This window comes from Pseudorca crassidens, chromosome 5, assembly GCF_039906515.1.
Source record: "Pseudorca crassidens isolate mPseCra1 chromosome 5, mPseCra1.hap1, whole genome shotgun sequence".
Lineage (NCBI taxonomy): Eukaryota > Metazoa > Chordata > Mammalia > Artiodactyla > Delphinidae > Pseudorca > Pseudorca crassidens.
Genome location: NC_090300.1, coordinates 70,372,266 through 70,384,987, shown reverse-complemented (window position 1 = coordinate 70,384,987; position 12,722 = coordinate 70,372,266). Strand labels below are relative to the sequence as shown.

Here is a 12,722-nt window from a genome sequence, read left to right as displayed (position 1 = left end):
GTTAAGAGGTCATCTGAATTCAACTAAGTTCAACTCAACAAAAACTTCCTCGATGCTCACTGTATGTGATTTCAGTCTCTGCCAGGTGCCATGATTGAAGGCGGGCAGGGGAAGGAGGAAGAGAAGGAGGGAGGAAAAAGGTAGGGAGGAAGGTCCAGCAAAGACACAATTTCTGTCCCCAAGACCCTGTAATCTTGTGAAGGAGACAGCATTTCACATATGAACTTTCTGAAGAATACTTAACACTATATAATAAACTATCCCAAAAAGGGTGGTGCTGACAATGGCTTTTAATGGTAGTTTTATATGAGGTGTAACATGAGGTGAGGAAAGTGTTCAGAGCAATAGAGAACGTGACCTAATTATTCCCCTGCCCCTGTAAGCATCTACTTCTCAGTGGACCAACCTGTGGAACCTGACAGAAAAGAGTCTCTTCGGATGGGCCTTGCTGAGGGGCCCCTCGGGCATTTACACTGGCCTCTATCGCCCCCACTCTATCCGTAACCCCCCTCCTTTCCTCATTCCTCCCTCTGCACTGAGCTTTCCCCTCTCTCTTCACCTCCTCTGCCCATTCCTAGGGAAGCCGTGTCCCCGGGTCTGGCTCATCTCCATCCACAGCCATCTGGGCTGAAAAGGGCCCTGAGGCAGGCGTAAGGGTGGCACAGTTGGAACATTAGAGCACCGAGAATCAAGAGACCTGAGCTCCTGTCCCAGCTTTGTCCCTACTTCACTCTGCGACCTTGAGCAAGTCACTTCCACTCAATGGGCCTCAGTACCCTCACTCATCAAAGGAGACTAGAGGATAGTTAACAGGCTTCTTGCTCCTAAATGTTCAACGTCTGTGACCTGACCTACAGCTTCCAACAGTTTCCAAGTCATAACTGGGGGCCCACCAGTCCCAGGCCTCCTGGAGAGGCACTGACATGACCACATCAACCGTTTCCACCGTGGGGAAGGTCAGGGACTCCTTCAGAAAATAGCTGATCTAAACAGAGCCCAAGGAGTGTCATGGCAACACTGCTCGCAAGCTGCCAGAGGTAGGGAGGAAAGGCAGCCAAGATGCATGTGCAGCTGCCACATTTCAGCACAGCACTCAAACCTCGTTAATATCATCTTGCTTAATACCGAGTCCCATAGATCAGAAGCTATTTTTACTGTGTATTTAACAGATGTGTGTACCGTCTTCCCTGCCAGCGTTTTCACAGTCCAGTACAGGAGACTCTGCCATTGGAGAGCCTTCAGAACCTGAGGCCACCCAGGGTTAACTCAGGAGAGGGAGGGAGGGGGAGAAGGCGAATGAATAGAAGGGAGAAAAATAGACGCAGTGGGGCTGGAGGCTAGGGGAGAGGCGGGAGTAAGACGTAACCAGAGCAAGTAGGAGCCAATACAACCAACCCCCGAGTGTGAGGCATTCTTGTCTCAGTTCTCCAAAGACTCAGGGATGCACGTGTGGAGGAGAGAGGGGGAGAGCTGAGTCCTCTCTTATATTCGGGGGAGTATAGGTCCTCCCACAGCAATTGTGATCACCACCTCCGCTCGCTTTCATTGGTCTCCCCCATCAGTTCCCCTTAGAACAGCCAAGAGTACCACTCTGCAGAGCCCTCTGCCCACACTCTAGAAGGCAAAAACCTATCCACTACCGTGCACTCTTCGGAGCTTACAGGGAAGGGCTCTGGCTAAATGTCCTGTTTCAATCTCTCTCCCGCGTGTAGGGGTGGGAATTCTAGATTACGATGATTGACCGAGCTGAACGATGTGAAAGCACCTGCCACGGGCCTGCCACATAGTACGTCACAGTAGACACCCAGTAAATGCCTGCTTGCTTCCATCTGTCTCATAGGGCAACAGCGTCACGTGTACCACCTTTATTCCCAACATTCTCCGTAGAAAGAAGGAACCCAGCCAAGGCTTGCCGAGTGGTGAGCGAGAGCTCAGGTCCCAGCCATCCCTCTCCTGCTTGGTCATATGGGGGCGCCATTCTCAGACCTGCCACTAATTGGGCAGGCAAAGTAGGGTAAGCCATTTCTTCCCCGGGAGGGGGCTCGACTAGACAGAGAGTTTTTAAGTTCCTTTCCCGTTCTGAAATTCTATAAATCTCTAAGTGTCATATCCATCTTAAAAACAAGCAACAGAGGGGAAAACCGTTGAAGAACACAGTTGTGTGTTTATTGAGCACGATACAGAAGGCACTGTGCCAGAGCTAGAGGAAATTCAGAAAAGCAGAATGAAGTAGTCCTTAGATTCAGAACTCTCATAATATATGCATATTGGTGAGGGGAGATAAGAGGAAATACAAAAAGATGGCAGGACAAAATAAAGTCAATTATAAAACAGAGTCCAATTCTAAGACTATACTTCTGAGCCAAGGGGTGGAGAGAGAAGGCTTCCTCAGGGGGAGGGATGTGTGCTGGTCCCTCAGACAGGAAAGCAAAGCCCAAAGGTAGCATTTTACAAGAGTGGACCCTCTCCAGTGGAAGGGTCATCAGGTCTGTAAGATGGTTAAATACCTTGTCTGTTTTATGTCTTCGATTATTTTAAAATTCTGTGTTTCACACATTAAAGGATAGAATAATAATGGTCATCCCACCCACTCAGCATCATCATGCTCTGTGGGGTCACAGGAAGAGCAGTGAAATAGGAAACAGGACACTTGGGTTCTGAGACCTGCTCCATTGCCACTATCAGCTCCCAGCCTTTACCTAAATGGCTTATCTAGATGTGGGATAGGAGATCTTGAAGAATTCCAGCTGGAGTTCTTGAGGCTTCTTGAGAACCAAACTGCCCAAAGGTCACGCTTTGCTGTTGAGGAGACCGAGGTCCGCCCGAGAAGAAGTGACTTCTCTCAACTACACATTTCTGTCATCTGCGCCCAGCTCTCTGGGCAGGGCTGGCACTCACCTGCTTCTGGGACTTGCCTCAAGCTGCTTCTTGCCTGCCAGAGATTTCCTCTGAAGTCCCTGTAATATCCCATCAAAGTCCATTCAATCATCCTTCAAAGTCAATTCCAGTCCCTGGTTTTATATGAAACCTCCCGTAGAAAGAGCTCCCACATTCTCTCACTCACGAAGTGTAATTTCTGAGCCCACACACCACACTGAGTCCTGGCTGGCCCTGAATCAAACTCACCTCCACACACCTGCCAGCTCCCTGCTTCGATGTCTTAGTGAGCCACCTTTCTCCGTAAGTGCTAAGGAAATGCTTCTCAAGTTAGGCTGGTCTGCACCTCGGTCGTCTGACACTCGGCTAAGTACCTTCTCAGACATATCTGCTGCCTCTGATCATCACAAGCCTGGATGTGTGCAATCCTCAGAGCAGCCAAAAGAGCTTCAACCACCTCCAAATCCATCAAGCTGTTTACCAGGTCGACTAAACACACAGCAAGAGAGGAGAGACAGAAAGAAAAGAAGAGGAGGAGCAAAGGGCATGGACTGCAAATCGGATAAAGAGCCATGCCTGTGAGCTGGGATGCCCTGGAATCACCATTCCGGGTTTACAAGGGAGAAATCTGCAGTGCAGACACCGGTGGGGGCCCAGAGTCTCACACACAGTCCCCAGTGGAGCAAGGAGGTCCAGTGCTGCGGTCTGGAAGGATGCCGTGGTAAACTGAGAGATGGACAAAGTCCCAATACCTAGCCATTGGCTAGGCAGGTCCGTTCCGTGGAAAGGAAGAGCATGGTAGCCCTCGACTGCAAAGGTTTCATACTGAGTGACACTCCACCAGTAATGTCAGAGTGAAACATGGCAGAAAGATTCATGAGGTGGAGCTGTGCAACTCTAGAGGCAACCCAAGGCACACATCAGATGGGAATGTGAAAGAATCCCTTTAAACACAAGAGGACTCAGATGCCAGCACACACAGTGATGGCCCCAGCCAGACAGCAAAGGCATATTGGCACCACTGTAATTTGTCCATTCACCAATATGCTTCCGGAAAAACACCCATATGCTTTCTTTTAGCTTCCATATGCTTTTTTAGCAAGGAAACTAAAATATTTCATTAGTTCTGAGTAATTAATAATTACTTATTTCACAATAGTCTCCCTCATTAAAAAACGAAAATAACTGATTAAGCTGCAGGATCCTGGCTTTCAATTCAAGCTTTTTAATTTAATTTAATTTAATTTTTTTAATTCTTCCCCTCTAGGAATTGAGTAATAAAGTAAAACAGCAAGCGTGGAAATACTGGCACTATGGGAAAGGAGGAGCTATCATCCACACAGCCCAGCATTCCTCCTGACTGAGACATCGTGGTTTAATGAAAAGAACACAGACTTTGGGAGCCCAAAGCCTTGGGATCCAATCCCAGTCTGACCCCTGGTGAATAGTACTTCTGAGGAAATGAAGGGCGTTGAAAAGATAAAGCCTGCTGGATTCCTGCAACCCGGCCTTCCATTACTTTCAGGGAGCGACTTCACAGGGCTTCCTCCTGTCTCTTAAGGCTTGGGGAAGGCATGTCACGGAATGCTGGCTCAGACTCAGTCCGTGTCAGCAGGCCTGTGGCCAACAGTCTTGGAATCGGTCTCCGGCGGAAAACAATGCTTCGCAAACTCTAATGAGCCTAGGAACTACCTGGGGATCTTATTAAAATGCAGATTCTGATTAGGAGGTCTGGAGTGGGGCCTGAGGTCTGCATTTCTAACAGGCTCCCAGGTGATGCTGCTGTTCCTGGTCTTCAGACCAAACTCTGAGAAGCAACTTGACCTGAAAAGTATCAAGATGAAGTGAGGAAGTAGAATCTGTAAGAGCAGGACATGCATGCCTGTCTCAGTGGGATAGGATGGGGACTGTTAATCATGTGGACAATAATACTTCTGTGGGTTGTACAGCACAATGGTATTTCACTTACCCTCACAACAGTCCTGCCAATAGGGTGTGATTTCCATTTTACAGACAGCAAAACTGAGACCCAAAGAAATCAAGTAATGCATCCAAAGTCATGCAGCTCATAATGCTAGGCTCCCAAGCCAGTGTCAAGTATGAGCATGAGCTGATGGAAGACAGAAAATTTAAGCAGCTATGACTGCAGAGTGCCAGTACAAAGCCTGGTTCTTGTTCTGCTGCCCCCTCTCGGGGCCTCCGTCTTCCCATCCAAAGCTGTTGCCCCTGAAAATCTCCAAGGCCTCTTCCATGCCTAACACCGGCTTCACTCCCAGGGCTCCCACACAGACTCACAGTGGGTCACCAGGCACTGAGATTAAATTCACACATGTGGCAGTCATTACATCTTGGCACGATCCAAATTCCAGCTGCTCACATCTGCATTTGTGCTGATCTGTGCACTGCCAGAAGTCTATCTCTGGTAAAAAATCTCACGCTCTGGGCTTCCCTGGTGGCGCAGTGGTTGAGAGTCCTCCTGCCGACGCAGGGGACACGGGTTTGTGCCCCGGTCTGGGAAGATCCCACATGCCACGGAGCGGCTGGGCCTGTGAGCCATGGCTGCTGAGCCTGCGCGTCCAGAGCCTGTGCTCCACAACGGGAGAGGCCATAACAGTGGGAGGCCCGCGTACCGCAAAAAAAAAAAAAAAAAAAATCTCACGCTCAATATAACAGGGAGAAAACAACCAACGGATTCCCCAAAGCATCAAAATTCCAATTCAGTTGATAACTCGCAGTATGGTCAGGGCTCTATGACCCTAATCACTCTGCCTCCTCCTGCACTCACGTACAAAAATGGAGAGTCTGAGACCACTAACCTGATAGAAGTTTGAAAGAAGAGGAAAAACATGAGTTATTTATAATGCAGTTTATACAACTGCCCAGCTTTTCTTATTCTACCTTAAAGTACCAGAAGGGCATTTAATTAATGAATTATCATATAAATGATTCAGGATATGTGATCTTGTCCCTCTCTGAACTCCCAGAGCACACATTCACTGCACTCCTCAGGGGACCACTGGCCATTTTCTACCAGGAATTTCTATCGTTTATAGAATTGTTTCATTGTCCCTAGTCACATTCAGTGTTACCTCTGGAGGTATTCACATATTTTCAAGCAGATCTGGATTTGAATCCAAACTTTGCGATTCATTTGCTGTATGACGTTAGGCAAATTACTCAACCTCTCTGAGCTCAGTTTCCACATATGAAAAGTGGGAAAAATTAATTTTCTATTTTATGACATTAAATGAAATGATGTATTAAAATGGATAGCACTTAACAGATTCTGGGTTAAAAGTACCTTTGAGTGAGTGAGTGAGTGAATAAATGAATAGAGCAAGCAGAATAAGAGTTTCAATATTAAAACATCGCTCAACAGTTTGAAACATAAATGTCCAGAGTCACACTCATAAATGAGTCTGACACTCAGAGCAGAACAATAGGTGAATTGTGGGAGAAATCCAACAGCAAAGGAAATGTGTCACCCAAATGTCATCTCAAACTTCGCACACTGAAAAAAGTATTTCGCTTAACCTAGAACCTATGTATGGCCTTCAGAAGGTTTACAGACCTCCTGAAATTGTAGACAACATTCTATGCAGATGTGCATTTTCTAACTAGTTCATAGATTCATCTGAGTCTCCAAATATTCCGTAATCCTCTCCCCTACCACTACACACACACACACACACACACACACACACACACACACAGGGACGAATTAATAACTACTGCCTTAGGCAAGTCCCTTGACAGAAAGGGATCTGCCAACTGAGAGAGAAAAATTTCACTTAATAAAACAAGGCTGAAAGATACAAGCATGCGGCTTAGAAAGTACAGACGGTGGAAGTTTTAATGATAAGCGCTCCAATCCAGAGAAAAGAGCTCTGAATCTAAGACTCAGCTTGGCTGCAAACTTGCTACAGGACCTTAGGCAAATCAGAGACTCAGGAAAACCAGGATTTGGGGAACCTTTGACATCCAATCTATTTCACCCTCCTCCTCCTCCTTGCATCTCATAGATGGAAAAATTAAGGTTCAGAGGAAGGTAATGCCTTCACCAAAGTCATAGCAAATAAAGTAGAGCAAGGATTTGAACCTCAGACCCAGTAAAATGATTTCCACTCAGTGTGTCATTATTATGAAGTACAAGGTAAGTGTTTAGACCCAATGGCCTCTAAGTTATCTTCCAACTGATAGACAATTACTACTCTCTTCTCTGGACCTGGAAATCTCATGAAAACATTAGTTTGGTTTTGGCAAAGATCATTCTAGCTGCTTCTCAGCCCCAGCCCAGTCCCACAAGAACAAGGCAGAGAGAAAATCTGAAAGAATGAGAGATGCTGCTATTAATCTTGTGCAGCACAGAGACTGGGAACTGCAGGCCTTGAACTAGATTTCACTGGGTTGGCTGTTACTCACCTGTCCTCCTGCGTATTAATCCTGCATCTGCCTTCTCTTTATTAATGTTCCCAACTCTGCACAGTACACAGCCAGCTAGGAACTCATCCTTAGCTTCCTATAATTCATTGGATCAGAAAAGGGCAAGAGGAAACAGTGTGATGTCAGGGTCAAGTAATCTCGTACAGAAAGAACTGCAAGGGAATCCACAGCTTCTTAATAAACACAGAGAGCAGAGGCCAGCCAGAATCCTCTATTCCATGCTTCACGGAATGAACGAATAAGTCTGGCATCCACTTAAGTTTCAAGGGCATCTCACATCCCTGTGTTAACAATAGGATTGGTTTTGCCTGAAAGATAATGTCCCTTTAAATGGTGGGAAGAGAAAGGATACTTCACATACAGAGATTCCTCTCCTAAAACAGAGGTACAACTATGGAGTCAGAAGAAAGAATTCTAGCCTAGGATCTGCCACAAAAAGCTTAGACAAATCATATTCCCTCCCTGACCCCAAAATCTCCATCTCTGAGATTTGGCTAGATGGGTCCTTAAAGTTCCCTCTGCCTTTGACATTCTGACCTCTCCTTACAGGTCACTGACTCAACCCTGGAAAAGTCAAACAACAGAAGAAGAACCTCTCTATATTGCTAGTGAAGTTTACCAGAGCCTCAAAACTGAGACCCAGATTATCAAGCAGAGAAACATGAAGGAAGATAGATTTTTATTTTTTCCTTTCTAACCAGAAACTGAATGTTGCTGGGGGTAGGGAACAAGCAATGCATAAATGCCCAATCACAGTGTATATATAATTCAAATCACTAACTGCCCTTCAGGTATGTACAAGAATCAAAAGCTAAAAAGAACAACTATTTTCACACACTGAACTCTCCTATGACTTTGGGAAAGTGGCAGCAGGAGGAAGAAAGAATTGACCAAGAAATAAAATCATAGATATTAGGACATTTGACTAGAAATAATGCCATAAGCACGTGGTCCAACTCTACTTGTTGTTAGATACTGAAATGGACCCCAAAGAGGGAAAATGACTTGTCCAAGGTGACACAGCCAGAGCTGGGAGTAGAATTAGATTCTCATGACTCCCGGTTCGTAGAACATAACCCATAACACATTACTTCACTCCTGCAAGCGATGAGATTCTATCCAGGTAACTAAGAAAATAATTTCAAATATTTTGAAATAACAATAACTCAATAACAATAACTCTACCTCAAATAACAATAACTGATTTATTGGATTTAAGGCAGACTAGGGCTGCTTCTACCAAATTATAATAAACAATTCACTGTAGCAATATAGACAAGTCCATGAGAATTAACTGTGCATTATTCATCCTTGCTAATGAATCACCCTGTGGAAAACAGGGATAACCAACAGTCTACCAAAGGCAGAAGCCTGTTCTTGCTCAAGTACAGATCTTCCCTGTTAAAGAACATCAGGTATCAGCTCTAAATAGTAAACAGGGGATACAGTTTCAGATTCCATGGAGTACAGCTTTAAATAGATTCGGTTTGGAAATGGGACATGGAACACACCACAGTCAGTGGATCAATGTTGAAAGCTGAGAAACACAATGATTACACTAATTAAGTGGGTACCTGTTGACACATCTACTGTCAAGTCTAATTATTTATTTAAACTGTTATTCTTTCTTCATTACTGCCACTGACACCAATTATTACCACAAGATTATTTTAAATTTCTTGTAGCATGCCCCCAGAATATTTACTTCTCTACCTTCCAAAGGCTATGTGAGAAGATTTTATCCTTTTTTCCCCACCCAATCTACTTCCAAAATAAAAAAATAGATGAATAGATGAATGGATAGATGGATGGATGGAGTGATAGAGAGATAGAGAGATAGATGAAATTCCTCTTTCTCAAGAGCAATTTTTCATAAGCTTTCCAGCCTTGCTTAAACTCTTCTTTGTAGCTTCAAGATGGGTTTCAGTGAGGAAGTGGGAGCAGAGTTAACCACTTTTCAAAATTTATTTTATTAATATTTAACAACTGGCATTTGGAGGAAAGTTAATATAATAACTGCAGTTTCTAAGTGAACAAATAGATCTCTGCCTAACAGAGCCACCAGAAATTATGGTATCACATGTCTACAGTACATTCTTCTCTGATGTGTTTATCCCTGAAAATACATGAAGTACACAGGAAAGGATTTTTTTGCAGAGGTGTTTTATGGACTAGAGAGGGACAAAAAGATGGGCAGGAGTCACTCCTGTATTTTTGGCTACCAACTTTTTTTTTAGTAAACCTCTCTTTCGTAGAAACGAGCATAAAGCCTAAACAACACAAGTGGCTTCTAGGTCTGATCTGCTCACAGAAGAGTTTCACAGTCCCTATGTGCCCCCTCACCAGCCTTCTTTGCACATGACCTCTTCTTATTCCATGTGTATGATGAATATCAGCTTTGAAAACCGTATTAATGTAACACCAAAATTTCCACTCACTTCTAAATTGCTAACTCCTGCAAATATGGGTCAGTACCAACAAACCTCAATTCTTTCAAAGGTCTGTGTAATTAAAATTATGTTTAAACTACTATATATAAAATTGATAATTAATAAGGACCTACTGCATAGGAATTCCCTACTGCAGGGAACTCTACTCAGTACTCTGTAATGGCCTATATGGTAAAACAATCTAAAAAAGAGTGGATGTATGTATATATATAACTAATTCACTTTGCTATACACCTGAAACTAACACAACATTGTAAATCAACTGTACTCCAATAAAAATTTTTTTTCAAATTATGTTTGGGCTTCCCTGGTGGCACAGTGGTTGAGAGTCTGCCTGCCGATGCAGGGGACGCGGGTTCGTGCCCAGGTCCGGGAGGATCCCACGTGCCGCGGGGCAGCTGGGCCCGTGAGCCGCGGCCGCTGAGCCTGTGCGTCCGGAGCCTGTGCTCCGCAGCGGGAGAGGCCACACAGTGAGAGGCCCGCGTACCGCAAAAAAAAAAAAAAATTATGTTTAAGATCATGGAAAGAGGGACTTCCCTGGTGGTTCAGTGGCTACGACTCCAAACTCCCAACGCAGGGGGCTTAGGTTCGAGCCCTGGTCAGGGAACTAGATCCCACATGCATGCCGCAACTAAGAAGCCCGCATGCGGCAACTAAGAGATCCCACGTACCGCAACTAAGACCTGGCACAGCCTAAATAAATAAATAAATATTAAAAAAAAAAAAGATCATGGAAAGAACATACCTAAGGGATAATCAAAATATTCATCAGTACAAATGTTTACAGTACTTGAAATGCTGATATCAAATCTTCCACAAAGTTGCTATTCTATAGGGCCTGCAGTTAGGATCACCATAGTGACTACTTCACCTCTTTTTGGCTAAGACTTCTAGAAGATTAGAGAGAGCATAAAGGAGCTAGCTGGGAAGTACAGATATCAGATGGTTATCTGCAGAGGAAAACTCACATTTTCCAAATTTTAAAACTTTTTATGCTTCCTTAAACACATAAAATAAATTTTATGCTTCCTTATTTGTTTTTTTAAACTTGTCTCCGTTTTCTTTTTTTTTTTAACATATTTATTGGAGTATAATTGCTTTACAATGGTGTGTTAGTTTCTGCTTTATAACAAAGTGAATCAGCTATACATATACATATATCCCCATATCTCCTCCCTCTTGCATCTCCCTCCCACCCACCCTATCCCACCCCTCTAGGTGGTCACAAAGCACCGAGCTGATCTCCCTGTGCTATAAGGCTGCTTCCCACCAGCTATCTATTTTACCTTTGGTAGTGTATATGTGTCCATGCCACTCTCTCACTTTGTCCCAGCTTACCCTTCCCCATCCCTGTGTCCTTAAGTCCATTCTCTACATCTACATCTTTATTCCCGTCCTGCACTTAGGTTTTTCAGAACCTTTTGTTTTTTTTGAGTCCATATGTATGTGTTAGCATACAGTATTTGTTTTTCTCTTTCTGCCTTACTTCACTCTGTATGACAGACTCTAGGTCCATCCACCTCACTACAAATAACTCAATTTCGTTTCTTTTTATGGCTGAGTAATATTCCATTGTATATATGTGCCACATCTTCTTTATCCATTCATCTGTCAATGGACATTTAGGTTGCTTCCATGTCCTGGCTATTGTAAATAGAGCTGCAATGAACAATGTGGTGCATGACTCTTTTTGAATTACGGTTTTCTCAGGGTACATGCCCAGTGATGGGATTGCTGGGTTGTACGGTAGTTCTATTTTTAGTTTTTTGAGGAACCTCCATACTGGTCTCCATAGTGGCTGTATCAATCTACATTCCCACCAACAGTGCAAGAGGGTCCCCTTTTCTTCATACCCTCTCCAGCATTTATTGTTTGTAGATTTTTTGATGATGGCCTTTCTGACTGGTGTGAGGTGATACCGCACTGTAGTTTTGATTTCTCTAATAATTAGTGATTTTGAGCATCCTTTCATGTGTTTGTTGGCAATCTGTATATCTTCTGTGGAGAAATGCCTTTTTAGGTCTTCTGCCTATTTTTGGATTGGGTTGTTTGTTTTTCTAATATTGAGCTGCATGAGCTGCTTGTAAATTTTGGAGATTAATCTTTTGTCAGTTGTTTCATTTGCAAATATTTTCTCCCATTTTGAGAGTTGTCTTTTTGCTTGTTTATGGTTTCCTTTGCTGTGCAAAAGCTTTTAAGTTTCATCAGGTCCCATTTGTTTATTTTTGTTTTTATTTCCATTTCTCTAGGAGGTGGGTCAAAAAGGATCTTGCTGTGATGTATGTAATAGAGTGTTCTGCCTATGTTTTCCTCTAAGAGTTTTATAGTGTCTGGCCTTACATTTAGGTCTTTAATCCATTTGGAGTTTATTTTTGTGTATGGTGTTAGGGAGTGTTCTAATTTCATTCTTTTACATGTAGCTGTCCAGTTTTCCCAGCACCACTTATTGAAGAGGCTGTCTTTTCTCCATTGTATATTCTTGTCTCTTTTATCAAAAATAAGGTGACCATATGTGCATGGGTTTATATTTGGGCTTTCTACCCTGTTCCATTGATCTATATTTGTTTTTGTGCCAGTACCATACTGTCTTGATTACTGTACCTTTGTAGTATAGTCTGAAGTCAGGGAGCCTGATTCCTCCAGATCCGTTTTTCTTTCTCAAGATTGCCTTGGCTATTCTGGGTCTTTGTTAAACTGGTCACTGTTTTCTTGACAAACTCAAGAAGAATGTATTCTTCTGCCAAAGTCCCAACTCCTTCACACTGGTTCCCCAGGAGAGTGGAATGAAGACACTATAGGCCCTGGGTTTCGAAAGACTCTAACTCATGTCCTGTATTCTTAAGATTTTTTTTGTTGTAGCCTTAGATTATGTCCTTTTGAGATGTGTTTTGGGCAGTTAAGAGGCAGTGACAGACCCAACGAGTAAAGTTTGGCCCCTTCAGAGCCAGGTAA

The 12,722-nt window shown here is 43.7% G+C and overlaps 1 protein-coding gene across 12 annotated transcripts in view; it reads right to left on the bottom strand.

The window, feature by feature from the left end:
• Window positions 1-12,722, bottom strand: part of LPP (LIM domain containing preferred translocation partner in lipoma) — a 701,187-nt gene that overhangs the window by 507,282 nt on the left and 181,183 nt on the right. The gene's annotated exons all lie outside the window — the stretch shown is intronic.